Below are 16,303 nucleotides of genomic sequence, written 5' to 3'. Positions count from 1 at the left end.
CATACATAAGGCCACTATAAGCTGGGGCTGACTGTACAGTAACAACAATTATTCATAATAGTGAAAAACTAAAAACAACTTAAATGTCCATCAACAGGCAAATGGATAAGCAAATCAAGATATATTCATACAATGGAAGAGGCAATACAAAGAAACAACTACTGATACACAAGACAACATGGGTGTTTGTCCAACAAAAACATTATGCTGAGTGAAAGAAGCCCAGACGCAAAAGAATAATCTTTTCAACAAATGGTGCTAGGGCAACTGACTACCTACTTACGAAAGAATAAAGTTGGAACCCTTCCTTGCGCCATACCCGAAAACTAACTCAGAATGGATTATAGACCTAAATGTAAGAGCTGAAACTATAAAACTCTTAGAAAAAAGCATAGGAGTAAATCTCAGTGACCTTGGATTAGATACAACACCAAAAACACAAATGACACAAGAAGAAATAGACAAACTGGACTTCCTCAAACTTTAAAACTTTTGTGCTTCAAAGTACCCCATTAAGAATGTGAAAATATAACCCACAGAATGGGAGAGAATATTTGCAAATGATATATCTATTAAAAGACTTGCATCCTGGGTATATAAAGGACCCTTACAACTCAATCATAAAAAGAAAAAAATCTAATTTTAAAAATATGCAAAATATCTGAATAGATGTTTCTTCAAAGAAGATATACAAATGGCCACTAAGCATATGAAAAGATGGGTATAATTTAAAAGAAAAAAAAAACGAAATAACAAATGTTAGCAAGGACACAGAAAAATTGAAATCATAATATCTTAGTAGTGGGAATGTAAAATGGTACAGCCACTTTAGAAAATAATTAAGCAGTTCCTCAAAAAGTTAAACACAGGGTTACCTAGCAATTCCGCTCCTCGGTATATACCCAAGGGAAGTGAAGATGTATGTTCACAACACATTACTCATAATAGCCAAAAAGTGGACACAACCCAAATGCCCATCAACTGATAAATCCGTAAAGAAAATGTGGTCTATCTATACGATAAAATATTATTCTGCCATAAAAAGGAATGAAGTATTGATCCATTAAAAAACCATCTATATGAGACCAAAAGGTCAACAATACTCTAAAGCAAATATGAGAAAATAAGGGGACAGAGAAACCAGAGTTCTGAAAATGGAACAACAGATGAGAATGTTGACATATTGTGAAAAATGTAATTAATGTCACTTGTGTAGTAATTGTCAAATGGAAACCTAATTTGCTGTGTAAACTTTCACCAAAAACACAATAAAATATTTTTAAAAAGAAAGGAATGAAGTTCTGATACATGCTACAACATAGACAAACCTTGAAAACATTATACTGTGAAAGAAGCCAGTCACAAAAGGCCACACAGTATATGATACCATTTATGTGAAATGTCCAGGAAAGGCAAATCCCTAGAGGTAGAAAGTAGATTAGTGGTTGTCTAGGGCTGAGGGGATAGGAGGGAAATGGGGGTGCCTGCTAATGGGTACAGGTCTCTTTGCGGTGTGAAGAAAATGTTCTAAAATTGAGTAACTGTGACTATACTAAAAACCATTGAATTGTATACTTCAAATGTATATGTGATTGTATATGTGAATATACCTTAATAAAGCTATTTTAAAACAATAACAAAACACCATTACCCAACAGATGGGGTCTGCCTAGACATCTGCTTAGGGAAATCAACTTGAAACAAAAGTAGCTCTTCTTTCCCTGGTTTTCCAGCACCAAACAAACAAACAAAAAAACCCCAAAAAACCCAAACCCACTGCGTCTGGTTGATCCTGACTCACAGTGAACCTATAGGACAGAGTAGAACTACTCCATAGGGTTTCCAAGGAGCAGCTGGTAGATTTGAACTGCTGACTTCTTGGTTAGCAGCCAAGCATTTAACCACTGTGCCACCAGGGCTCCACTTTGCAGCACAGAGGCTATGATTTTCTCTCCCCATCCCCCACCCCACCCTCCCATGCCCTCATCCCTCATCCTCAGGCTGTGGAGCCCAGTTAGGTTTATCAGTCATTCTTCCATAGTTCCTGTTCACTCAGTTTGTTAATCAACTTTCTTGATTAAATTGATGAAAAATTATCTGTGTTTGGCTGTCTATAATATGTAACCAAAACCAGTTGCCATCATTTGATTTCAACTCATGGTGACCCCATGTGTATCAGAGCAGAACTGTGCTCCACAGAGCTTTCAATGGCTGGTTTTTCAGAAGTAGATCATCTGGCCTGTCTTCTGAGGTGCCTCTGGGTGGACTCGAACCTCCAACCTTTCAGTTAGCAGCCGAGCACATTAGCCATCTGTGCCATCCAGTGATATACACGTAATGTCCTTTTAAACTTGGATCCCTTCCTTGCCTGGGTCTGAGTAGAAACGGAAGAAAATTTTCAGAGGCCCATCACAGCACACCTGTTTGGCACTACAATCCTCCTTGTCACTCAGTTACTTCCCTTTCGTGCTCAAGCAAAGCTAAGTTGATTCCATTTACTGCAGTAGGGAGAACACCACCTTAACAGTCTCAGTAGTGCCTCAGAAGGGGAAAATTAGGGGAGAATATTTATGGTGACTTTAAGAGACATCTTGCAAGGCAGGAAGCTGACTGGGATTGGGCTTAGTTTAGGGCATACTCAGATTGGTGGCACAAGGTGAAAAAAAAATGTTTTTTACTGTACTTTAGATGAAGGCTTACAGAACAAACTAGTTTCTCATTAAACAGTTAGTACACATATTGTTTTATGACATCGGTTAACAACCCTTCTCAACCTTGAGTTCCCTATTACCAGTTTTCCCATCCCTTCCTGCCTTCTAGTCCTTGCCCCAGTCCTGGTGTGCTCCATTAGACTTGTTTTGTTTCATGGGCCTGTCCAATCTTTGGCTGAAGGGTGAACCTCAGGAGTGACCTCATTACTGAGCTGAAATGGTGTCCAGGTGCCATACTGTCAGGGTTTCTCCAGTATCTGTCAGGCCAGCAAGTCTGGTCTTTCTTCTTGAGTTAGAACTTTGTTCTACATTTTTCTCCAGCTCTGTCTGGGACCCTCTATTATGATTCCTGTCAGAGAAGTCAGTGGTGGTAGCAGGGCACCATCTGGTTGTACTAGACTCAGTCTGGTGGAAGCTGTGGGAGAGGTAGTCTATCAGTTCTTTGGACTAATCTTTCCCATGTATCTTTAGTTTTCTTCATTCTTCACAAGGTGAAAATTTGAAGTGGATGTTGATGAACAAGCTGTTTGTCTTGATAAGTAAGCTGTTTGATAAGTCATAGTTCTACCTTTCAGGAGCAGGTATGCCTTGTAACAAGCGACTAAGTCATTTATATTTTGGTCCCGGTATCTTTCAGCAGGATTCCTTGGTGGTACCGATGACTGGTAACCGAAAGATCGGAGATTCAAGTCCACTCAGAAGCGCCTCAGAAGAAAGGCCTTGCTTTCTGAAAATCGACCACTGAAAACCCCGTGCAGCACAGATCTACACTGACACACAGGGGGTCACCATGAGTCAGAAATGACTCAGCAGCAACTGGCTTTTGGTTTATTGTTTAGCACAGAAACAGAAAGCAGGCTTGGTCTCAGCACTTAGGATAGCATATACTGGCTTCCTGCTATGATATGTGAAGACTGAATTCGATTATTTACAGCACCACCACCCCACCTCCTCCTCAAAACTAGCTCCTCAAATGACTAACTCTACTTCTCTAAACAGAAAACTCAAACTTCCTATTTCTTGTTCCATCACCACAGATACCGTCTATTTACCCCTCCTCCCACCCCCTCAACCTCACACAACTTTGTATTATGGATTTGTTCTTTGATTCTTGGGAAACTCACATTTCTTTATTTTGCCAAACTAAACTTCATCAAACTTAGAGCTCACTCGTCTAGTTTTCATAGCTCAGCTGCAAACCAAAAGGTCAGCATTTCAAATTCACCAGCCACTCCTTGGAAACCCTATGGAGCAGTTCTACTCTGTCCTATAGGGTCACTATGAGTCAGAATCGACTCTACATGGCAGTGGGTTTGGCTTTGATAATTAGTTATTTTGGGTACCCCTCCCTAGAAAAAAAAAAAAATTTTTTTTTTTTTTTGCTGGAAAATGGTCCCAGGAGCTTATGAGTGTCAAAAACGAACTGAACCAGACCAAAACTCACTCAGTTAGTGGGGACGGTTCTGTCTCTCCTTAACCTGGGTTTGTTTGAGGGGGGATAGCTCTCAAGGCATCCCTATTCCCCCTCTTCCATATGAGACTCAGCTACTAGAACTTCACAGCAGCTTCCAACACCATGGAGCTTAGTGCTCATTTCCAGGGGTCCATATATTCACTCCATCAAAAGTCTTGTCAACTCATGGACACTGTATGGGAATGTTGTTCTAGGACTTCCTAGGTAATAATTACATTAATTCCTAGGTAATAATTATATTAATTTGTATATTATAATATATAATTATATATTAATTTATATAATATAAATAATTTGAATATAAATATAAAATAATAAATATAATAAAAATGAATGGTTTAGGGTCATCCCCCACCACTACCACCACCAAACACACACTCTTAGCCTACCTTTAGCAAAAGAATATCACAAGAGAAAAAGTCATTTTTCTTATAGGACAGACTTTTCCCCTGGGTCCCAATTATTTTTTAATCTTAAACCTTAGAGAGAAAATTACCTTTTCAGATTGGGAACCACAGTTTCTGCCTAGCGCTAGCTTGAGCTTACATATGGGGTGCTTTGCTGTAAGGCCAGAGTAAGTATTTGGGAGACTGATGGAGAACTTTGAGGTGAGGTTACAAAGTCATTTGAGGGGTCTCAGCAGAGCAAATGCAAATACACTTCAGTTCAAAAAATAAATACCTACTTCTGTGAAAGTACATTTCTGGATACACACACACAAACATCATGTGCAAAAAACCTCTCCCTTCCCACAGTCAAAGACCATAAAACGAGTTGAGTCTGGGTCCCAGGAAATCCCCTTCCCTCAGACCTGTAACAGAAATGAGCCCTTCACCAAGTCAGGTCTCTTCTCTTTCCAGGAGAACTCTAAAACTAGCTCACATACACATTCATGGAAGTGACGTGGCTTATTTTTTTAAAATCTTTACCTCCTGGTTGGGGGATTGGGTAACAGAAGTACTAATAAGCATTCATTCAATAATCATTCACTCAACAATATCTACTGAGCACCTACTATGTGCCAGGCACAGTTCTAGGCACTAGGGTAGAGGGGAACAAGAACAAAGCCCACAGGGATTTCCAGTCTAGTGCTGTGCACACAGTAGGCATGTTATAAATGTTTGATTACTAAACCAATCAATAAAGTAAAATAAGTAAGCCAAAATACAATAAAAACACACTTGAACGCTTGTCTTTTCTAATTCTCTTGAAATATATTTTAAAATAGCGATAAAAAAAAATAATTAAATTGGGAATGGGGGCAGTGGTGGTTCGGTGGTGGAATTCTCACCTTTCATGCAGGAGACCCAGGTTTGAGTTCCGGCCAATGCACCTCTCGTGCAGCGAGCGCCCGTCCGCCAGTGGAGGCTTGGGTGTTGCTGTGACGCTGAACTGGTTTCAGCAGAGCTTTCAGACCAGAACAGACTGAGAAAAAGGCTCAGTAATCTACTTCTGAAAATTCACCAGTGAAAACCCTGTAGATCACAACGGTCCAATTCCCTTGTGTGTGGGGTTGCCATGATTCAGGGGTCAACTCGAAGGCAGCTAAAACAACAACAAACCTGAAAAATACTAAATTATGAGAGAAAGAAAACACAATATGAAATTCTATACAAGGTTTTGTCTTTTACCAAGGAAATACACACACACACACACACACACATATATATAATCTCCATATGAAAAATAAATCTATAATGAAATAACCTGAAATGTTAACTGTAATTTTCTTTAGGGTTAGAAATTATTTCTGCCTTCATATTTTTACTTTTTCCATATTTCCCAATTTTTCTACAGTAACCATACATTTTTTATACAAGGAGGGAAAAATTTTTTTTAATTTAAAATAACTCTATGGTAATTTTGCATTTAGCAATACAACTTAAAAGTCTAAAAGGTCTTCAGAAGACACTAGACTGACTAACTAGCTTCCATCAATTTTGTCCTCAATATTTTACAAGGCAGCTTTATTTCATTCCTCAAATCTTATCTGCATGGTGAGGAAGTTGTTAATCCACAGAAAAGGAACCAGCCACTCTGACTCCAGGAAGAAAACAGAAGAAACCTCCATAGCAGCACAATCCAGGAAACAATAAGGAACTTGTTCAAGGCTGTGTGCACCTGGCAGGAGGGAACTCTTAAAATAACATCCCCTGGAAACTTTGTTAAATGACCTTTTGATATTTTTTACTTCATCAGTTCCCAAACTCAGGAAACTTGCAATGGTATATTCCATATTTAGTTTCTATAAAAGGAAACTTTCCTTAAAACAAAAATGGTAGGCGCCACGGAACAAATCCAGACAAAAAATTGCATTAATAGCTACTGCTTTCTGCATGCTTAGTGCGTGCCAAGCACTGCTCTGTTCATCGTACCTGCATTATGTCACTGAATTCTCATCATTAAGCCTCAGTCCCATGATGTAGGTACCACTATTATCACACTGTCCTAGACAAGGAAACTAAAGGGACAAATGATAAGGAACTTGCCCAACATCACAATGTAAGGTCATAGAAGTGGCCTCAAACCCAGCTCGCACAATGATTTGAACATCACTCAACGAAATGCCTTTTCGTTATTTACTGCTATTTTTCTCTACCTTTACGACCAAGAAGTTTTCAGGGCATGATATTTTATATCTTTTTCCAAAATCTCGGAGAAAACAAAAGCAAGGTGTAAGCTTTAGCAACCTCTATTTACCTTTTTCTCTATCTTGCCTTCATTTTCAGGCTGAAAGAATTAGCCGTTACAGATTATTTGATCATTTCTACATTGCTTTTTTTCTTTATATTTTACATTGAAAAAATACGTGCCATGCTATATTTGGTATTTCCATCAGTCTCAAGGGCCCCAATACATAAAACTGTGTAGGCAGAATAATATTGCTTCTGATGAATTTACTGCTTCAACTTAATATTTAGAATGTAGTAGAAAGAATCAATAGGCATATTCTGTCCTTGGGAGTCATAAATGTTTGTTTGAGCAAACTCAATGTTTTTTTTGTGCAATTCAACACATAAACAGCTTGAATTGGTTGAAAAGAATCTATTCCCTTAAAAATATCAGGTGAAATAACAGTGAATGGGAGATGGATTATAAAAGACAACACAGCATGTACACATGCAAGGGGCGTTATTCCATTCCATTATTTGATATTCGGGTAAATTTGGTGGGCTGAGTTTGGATAAAATGTCACAATCCTGTCCAAAGTCATTAGAACAAAGGGTAGTGGTTCTCAAGCTTTGAGGTTCTTAAGAAAAATTGATACAGCCTCCAACTTCACAGGTTCTGCCTGCCCTGGGTACCTGGGAATTCACACTTGACAAGCCTACCTTGTGATGTGGATGCAGGTAGCACACAAGTTATAGTTCGAGCAATGCTGTGCAGTGAGTAGTGACATGGTTTCTAGAACAGCCATACCTGAGTTTGAACCATGGCTCTTCCACGTATGGGCCAACTGTCCTTGGGGAAGCAACTTAATCTCTCTAAGCTTCAGTTTCTTCACCTGCAAAATGGGAACATTAAAAAAAAAAGTATCTTTCAGAGTTGTGAGGTTTTTTTTTTACTTTTTTAAAAAATATATTTTATTTTTATTGTTGTTGAGAATATACACAGCAGAACATACACCAATTCTACAATTTCTACATGTACAATTCAGCAACATTGATTACATTCTTCAAGTTGTGCAACAAACAACTGACTTATTTCGCTCACCATAATGTCTCATCCTCCTTTTCTGAACTGTTCCATCCCCATTAACATAAACTCACTGCTTCCTAAGTTCCCCATCCAATCTTCTGAGTTGCTGTTGTCAATATGATCCCATATAGGTACTTCTTGAAAGAGCACAATGCTAAAGTAAGCATTCTTTACTAGTTAAGAGAAACTGATGTTTGGTTTTCAGAAAACTTAAGGGTATATCTTAGGTTGAAAGTTTAAAGATTATCTCAGGGCAATAGACTCAGGGATTCATCCAGCCTCCATGACCCTAGAAAATCTGGATTCCACAAGAATTCGAAATTCTGTTCTACATTTTTCCCCTTTTGATCAGCATTCTTCTACAGAATCTTTGATCAAAATGTTTAGTAATGGTAGCTGGGCACCATCCAGTTCTACTGGTCTCTTGGCAAAGGAGGCAGTTGTTCATGGAGGCAATTAGTCACACAGTCTGTTTCCTCCTCCTATTCCTGACTCCTTCTTCCTTTGTTGCTTGAGAAAAATAGATACCAATTGTTTTACCTTGGATGGTTACTTGCAAGCTTTTAAGACCCCATGTGCTATGCAATGAACTAGGAGGGGCGGAATCATTAAAAACATTATTATACCAATTAACTGGGATGTCCCATGAAACTATGACTCTAAACTCCAAACCAAGAAACCAAATGCCGTAAGGTGTTTGGTTGTACATAAGCAGCCTTAACAGCTGCCCTCTGTTGTTGTTGTTTTAAATATATCTATCACACAATTTTTGCTAATTCTACTTTTTACGGTGTACAACTTATTGACAGTGATTACATTAATCAGTTATGCAAACTTACCCTTAATCAATGTGATTTTTCCATCACTGTAATCTGAAATTCAGAGCTCCATAAACAATAATCTCTCTTTTCCCCCTCCCTGCCACCCTATTGTTGTTGTTAGGTGCCGTTGAGTCAGTTCCAACTCATAGCGACCCTATGTACAACTGAAAGAAACACTGCCTCGTCCTATGCCATCCTCACAATCGTTACGCTTGAGCCCATTGTTGTAGCCACTGTGTCAACCCATCTTGTTGAGGGTCTTCCTCTTTTTCTCTGGCCCCCTACTTTACCAAGCATGACATCTTTCTCCAGGGACTGATCCCTCCTGATAACATATCCAAAGAATGTGAGGCTTAGTCTCATCATTATCGCATCTAAGGAGCATTCTGGTTGTACTTCTAAGACAGATTTGCTGATTCTTTCAGCAGACGATATATTCAATATTCTTTGCCAAAACCACAATTCAAAGGTGTCAGTTTTTCTTCCATCTTCCTCATTTATCATTGAGCTTTCATATGCATGTGAGGCGATTAAAAACACCATGGCTTGGGTCAGGAATACCTGTCTTCAAGGTGACATCTTTGCTTTTCAACACTTTAAAGAGGTCTTTTGCAGTAGATTTGCCCAATGCAATATGTCTTTTGAGTTCTCGACTGTTGCTTCCATGGGTGTTGATTGTGGATCCAAGTAAAATGAAATTCTTGACAACTTCAATCTTTTCTGCACTTATCATGATGTTGCTTATTGGTCCAGTTGTAAGGATTTTTGTTTTCTTTATGTTGAGGTGTAATTCATACTGAAGGCTGTGGTCTTTGATCTTCATCAGTAAGTGTGTCAAGTCCTCTTGACTTTCAGCAAGCAAGGTTGTGTCATCTGCATAACGCAGGTTGTTAATGAGTCTCCCTCGAATCCTGATGTCCTGCTCTTCTTATAGTCCAGCATCTACAGTTATTTGCTCAGCAAAAAAATTGAATAAGTATGGCGAAAGGAAACAACCCTGGCGAACACATTTCCTGTCTTCAAATGAGGTAGTATCACCTGGTTCTGTTCAAACCGCTGCCTCTTGATCTATGTACAGGCTCCTCATGAACACAATTAAATGTTCTGGAATTCCCATTCTTTACAACATTATTGATAATTTGTTATGATCTACACTGTTGAATGCCTTTGCATAGTCAATAAAACACAGGTAAACATCTTTCTGGTATTCTCTGCTTTCAGCCAGGATCCATCTGACATCAGTAATGATATCCCTCATTCCCTGTCCTCTTCTAAATCCTGTTTGAACTTCTGGCAGTTCCCTGTTGATATACTCCCGCACCTGTTTTTGAATGATCTTCAGCAAAATTTTACTTTCCTGTGATATTAATGATATTGTTTGATAATTTCCACATTCAGCTGGATCACCTTTCTTGGGAATAGGCATAAATATGGGTCTTTTCCAGTCAGTTGGCCCCGTCTTCCAAATTTCTTGGCATAGATGAGTGAGCACTTTCAGTGCTGCATCCAATTGTACAAACATCTCAACTGATCCTTCGTCAATTCCTGGAGGCTTGTTTTTCACCAATCTCTTCAGTGCAACTTGGGCTTCTCCCTTTAGTACCATTGGTTCCTGATCATATGCTACCTCCTGAAACGGCTGAATACTAACCAATTATTTTTGGGATAGTGACTCCGTATTCTTTCCATCTTCTTTAGATGTTTCCTGCATCATTTAATATTTTCCCCATAGAATCCTTCACTATTGCAACTCGAGGCTTGAATTACTTCTTCAGTTCTTTCAGCTTGAGAAATGCTGAGTGTGTTCTTCCATTTTGGTTTTCTACCTCCAGATCTTTGCACATGTCATTATAATACTTTACTTTGCCTTCTCAAGCCACCCTTTGAAATCTTCTGTTCAGCTCTTTGACTTCATCATTTTTTCCTTTCACTTTAGCTACTCGACGTTCAAGGGCAAATTTCAGAGGCTCTTCTGACATCCATTTTGGTCTTTTCTTTCTTGTCTGTCTTTTTAATGACCTCTTGCTTTCTTCACGTGTGATGTCCTTGATATCATTTCACAACTCGTCTGGTCTTCAGTCCCATTTAGTGTTCAATGCGTCAAATCTATTCTTGAGATGGTCTCTACATTCAGGTGGGATATGCTCAAGGTTATACTTTGGCTCTGGTGGACTTGCTCTAATTTTTTCAGTTTCAACTTGAACTTGCATATGAGCAATTGATGGTCTGTTCCACAGTCAGCCCCTGGCCTTGTTCTGACTGATGATATCGAGGTTTTCCATTGTTTTTTTTCCCCAGGTGTGGTCGATTTGATTCCTGTGTATTCCATCTGCCAAGGTCCATGCGTATAGTCACCATCTAGGTTGGAGAAAAAAGGTAGTTGCAATGAAGAAGTCACCAGTCTTGAAAAATTCTGTCATGCTATCTCTGGCATCATTTCTATCACCAAGGCCGTGTTTTCCAGTTCCCAATCCTCCTCCTTTGTCTCAAACTTTCACATTCCAATCACTGGTAATTATCAACGCACCCTGGTTGCACGTTCGATCAATTTCAGACTGCAAAAGTTGGTAAAAATCTTCAATTTCTTCATCTTTGGCCTTAGTGGTTGGTGCGTAAATTTGAATAATATTCTTATTAACTGGTCTTCCTTGTAGGCATATGGATATTATCCTATCACTGACAGTGTTGTACTTCAGGATAGATCTTAAAATGTTCTTTTTGACAATGAATGCAACACCAGTCCTCATCAGTTTGTCATTCCCAGTATATTAGACCATACAATTGTCTGATTCAGAATGCCCAATACCAGTCCATTTTGGCTCACTAATGCCTAGGATATCAATGTTTATGTGTTCCATTTCATTTTTGACGATTTCCTAAATTCATACTTCATATATTTCACGTTCCAATTATTAATGGATGTTTGCAGCTGTTTCTTCTCATTTTGAGTTGTGCCACATCAGCAAATGAGGATCCTGAAAGCTTGACTCCACCCACATCATTAAGGTGGACTCTACTTTGAGGAGGCAGCTCTTCCCCAGTAGTATTTTGAGTATCTTCGAACCTGAGAGGCTCAGTTTCTGGCACTGTATCAGACAATGTTCCACTGCTATTCATAAGGTTTTCAATGGCTAATTCTTTTCAGAAGTAGACCACCAGGTCCTTCTCTTCCTAGTCTGTCTTAGTCTGGAAGCTCAGCTGAAACCTCTCCACCATGGGCGACCCTACTGGTATTTGAATACTGGTAGCATATCTTCCAGCATCACAGCAACACACAAGCCCCCACAGTATGACAAACTGACAGACGCATGGAGTCCCACCCCTGGTAACCACTAAGAAACTTTGGTCTCTATACACTTGCCTGTTCTTGTCTTTTTATATATGTGAGGTCATTCAATATTTGTGGTTTTGTAATTGACTTATTTCACTCAGCACAGTGTCTTCCAGCTCCATCTGTGGTGTAGCAGGTATCAAGACTTCATTTCCATTTCTGGCTGAGTAGTATTCTATTTTATGTATGTACCACACCTTGTTTTTCCATTAATGCATTGATGGACATTTAGGTTGTTTCCACCTTTTGGCTATTGTGAATAATGCTGCAATGAACAGAACAAATGCCTGTTTGCTGCTTTCAAGCCCCTTGGGTACATTCCTAGCAGTGGGATTGCTGGGCCATACAATAGTTCAATTTTTAGTTTTTTGAGGAACCCCCATACTGTTTTCCACAACTGTACCATTCTGCAATCCCACCAGCAATGGATGAGGGTTACAATTTCCCTACATCCTCACCAACATGTGTTATTTTCTGTTTTTGTTTTTTTAACCTTGGCCATCCTAGTGGGAGTGAAATGGTTTCTCACTGTGGTTTTGATTTGCATCTTTCATATGGATAATGACATTGAACATCTTTTCATGTGGTGGCCACTCGAATGTCTTCTTCGGGGAAATGTCTGTTCAAGTCCTTTGCCTGTTTGATTGGATTATTTGTCTTTTTGTTGTTAAGTTCTCAAAGTTTTATACGCGTTTTGGTTATTAGATTCTTATTGGATATATGGTTTCCAAAGATATTCTTCCAGTCGGTAGCTTGTCTTTTTACTTCCTTGGTAAAGTCTTTTGATGAACAAAAGTTTTTAATTTTTATGAAGTCCCATTTATTTGTTGTGAGAATTTTAAAAATAGATTATATATGTGTCTGCCTATCTAGCCATCTATCTATCCCTCTATCCATCTATATCTATCTATCTATCTAGGAAAAGAGAGCAATGTACCACCACAACCAACACAAAGTAAATGCTCAAAAACCACCTTGCTGATACTACATTCTTACTTCTTAGCAGGAAGCCCCAAAGCTCAGAAACCCCCTGTGGGCATGCTCTCTTGCCATTTCAGTCTCCTCCAAGGGATATTGATTCACCTTTGCATCTTCTCTCAGTTAAATCTTCTTTGAGTGTTAATCTTCGCTTGTTTTGATCATGAATTCCCCAATTTTTGTAAAAGTCTTATTAGGCATTCAAACAGTTCTCACGATATTTCAAAATATTTGAACATCAGGAAAGTATATTGCCTGATTTAGGCTTGTTATTGTTAGTTGCCATCGAGTCAACACCAGCTCATGGTGACCCCACGTGTGCAGAGTAGAACCGCTCCCACGGGGTTTTCAAGACTGTGACCTCTTGAGAGACGATCACCAAGCTTGTCTTCCGAGGTGCCTGTGGGTGAGTTCGAACCACCAACCTTTCGGTTAGTAGCCTAATGCTTAACCGTTTGTGCCACCCAGGGACTCCCAATCTGGCCTTAGTATGTATGGTAATTATAACTGGTCTCCCCAGGTCCATTCATGAGGTAAACAAAGTAAGTCTCAAAGTTCAGAAAACCAATTAGTTTCAAAGTATTGTGTAGGTGTTTTCTACATCTAAGAGCATTCTATGAAATCTATTTGTTTTTTTAAAGCACACACACAGACACAGGAATCGACATTAAACTGTTTCTTTCCATTATCTTTCCATAATATATTGGAATAGTTGGATTTTCAGGTTTTAAAACTTACAGAACTTATGCATAAACATAATCCTATAGTTTGTATTATAAATCAGGAAGAGAACAAGCTTCAGTGTTGAAATCTATGTTACCAGGGAACTTATTTTTATTTTTTATTAATATATAATAGTTATACAGTTAGTTGAGCGAATCTTAAGAGCACAGCCCAACACAGAACTCTACACCACCACAGAAGGCTCGCTTTCGCCCCTCTCTGTCATTTCCTCCCCCCACAGGTAATGACTATTTTGACCTCCATCACCAACAATTAGTTTCATCTACTTTTGAAGTTCAAATAAATAGAATTATAAAGTATGTGCTCTTTTTTGTCTGGCATTTCCCCATTTAACATTATGTCTGTGAGGTTCATCCATGTCTTTTTCACAGCAGGAGTTAATATTCTTTTTCATAAGTGTATATATTCTGTGCATGTGTTACAATTTATTACATTGTTTCGATTTGGGGCTATTATGAATAAAGGGACTCTGAACATTCTTACACATGTTTTTTAGTGCATGTACACACTTGAGTAGAGTTGCTGTGTTGTAGGGTAGGTATATGTTCAGTTTTAGTTAACATTGCCAAAAACTGTAATAAAATGGTTGTAACAATTTACACACCTTCCCAGAGTGTGTAAGTGTTTTGGTCGCTTGGCACCCTCACCACCCCTCATATTCTCTTTTCTTCTATGTTAACCGTGATGGAGGATGCATAGTAGAAATGCACTGAGGTTTTAATTTGCATGTGTCTCGTGACTAATGAGGCTGACCACCTTTTCTTGTATATATTGGGCATTTTGGTATCCACCCTTTGAAGTGGCTGTCAAGTCTCTTGACTCTTTTTCTATTCAACTATTTGTCTTTTCTTTTTATTTTTAATAACATTTTATTTTGGAATAATTTTAGATTTACAGGAAAGTTGCCAAGATGGCACAGAGCGTTCCTGCATACCCCTCATCCACTTTTCCCTGATGCTAACTTCTTTCATTACCATGGTACATCCATCAAAACTTAGAAACCAACTCCGGTACATTACTATTAACTAAGCTCCACCCTTGATCTGGATGTCTCCAGTTTTTCCACTAATGACCTTTTTCTGTTCCATGATACAAGCCAGGATGCCATACTGCATTTAGTCATCATATCTCTTGGTATTTTTTTTTTTTAATCTCTTTAGTCTCCTCTGGTCTCTAACTGTTTCTCAATCTTTCCTTGTTTTTTATGATCTTGACAGTTTTGAGAAGTACTGGTCAGGTATTTTGTAGAAAAACCGAATACCAAACCCATTGTCACTGGGTCGATTCCAATTCATAGTGATCCTACAGGGCAAACTAGGACTGCCCTCACAGGATTCCAAGGAGCAGCTGGTGGATCCGAATTGCCTACCTTTTGGCTAGAAGCCATAACTCTTAGCCACTACACCACCAGGGCTCCATATTTCTAAGAAAGTCTTCAATTTGAATTTGTCTGATGTTTTTCTCATGACTAGACTGTGATTGTGGGTTTTAAGGAAAAAATAGCTCAGAGGCGACGTGCCCTTTTCATAATCTCAGGGTTACATAACGTCAACATGACTTATCACTGGTGACGTTAACCTTGGACACTTGGTTAAAGAGGTGTTTACCAGTTTTCTCCTCCATAAAGTTAATGTCATTCCCTTTCCCTACTCTATTCTTTGGAATGAGTCACTAAGTGCAGCCAACATTGGACAGCTTTTCTTTCTTATTTATACCTTTTTACTACTTCTGAATATGAATCCTTTGTTGGATAATTTATATGTGTTATTCTCTTTCTGGCCAGGGAATTTATTTTGTATGATTTCAATCCTTTGAAATTGGTCCACACTTGGTTTATGATCCAGAGTACGGTTTATTTAAATAAATTCCCATGTGCACCTGAAAAAGAATGTTTATTTTGCATTTGTTGGGTGCAGTGTTATATACACACCTGCATACACAAACTTGTTAATTGTATTGCTCAAATATTCTATATATCAACTGAATTTTTTGTTTGATAGAGATGTGTTAAAATCTCCCTACTATGATGGTCATGAATTTGTCTATTTCTCCTTTTCTTTATGTCCGCTTTTATTTTTATATATTTGAATCTATGTCATTAGGTGCATGGCAAATTTAGGACTGTTTCTTTAATCATTATGAAATGACCCTCTTCATTCTAGTACAATTCTTGCCTTAAATTTGCTTGCTATTGGTGTAGATAAACTACCTTTCTTTAGGCTAGTTTTTGCATATTATATCTTTTCTGTCATTTGAATTTCAACATTTCTGTGTCCTTATATTTAAATCATGTTTCCCATAAGCAGTATATAGTTGAGCTTTTTCTTAAATCCAGTCCAACAATGCTTAGTCCATTCTACATTTAATATAATTACTAATGTATTAGAGTTTAAATCTACCATTTTACTATTTGGAGCCCTGGTGGCACAGTGGCTAAGAGCTATAGCTGCTAACGAAAATGTTGGCAGTTTGAATTCGCCACCTGTTCCTTGGAAACCCTATGGAACAGTTCTACTCTGTCCCTTAGGATCACTATAAGTTGGAA

Source organism: Loxodonta africana, chromosome 22 (genome assembly GCF_030014295.1).
Source record: "Loxodonta africana isolate mLoxAfr1 chromosome 22, mLoxAfr1.hap2, whole genome shotgun sequence".
NCBI lineage: Eukaryota > Metazoa > Chordata > Mammalia > Proboscidea > Elephantidae > Loxodonta > Loxodonta africana.
The sequence above is the reverse complement of the archived record's forward strand: the minus strand, read 5'-3'. Positions refer to the sequence as shown.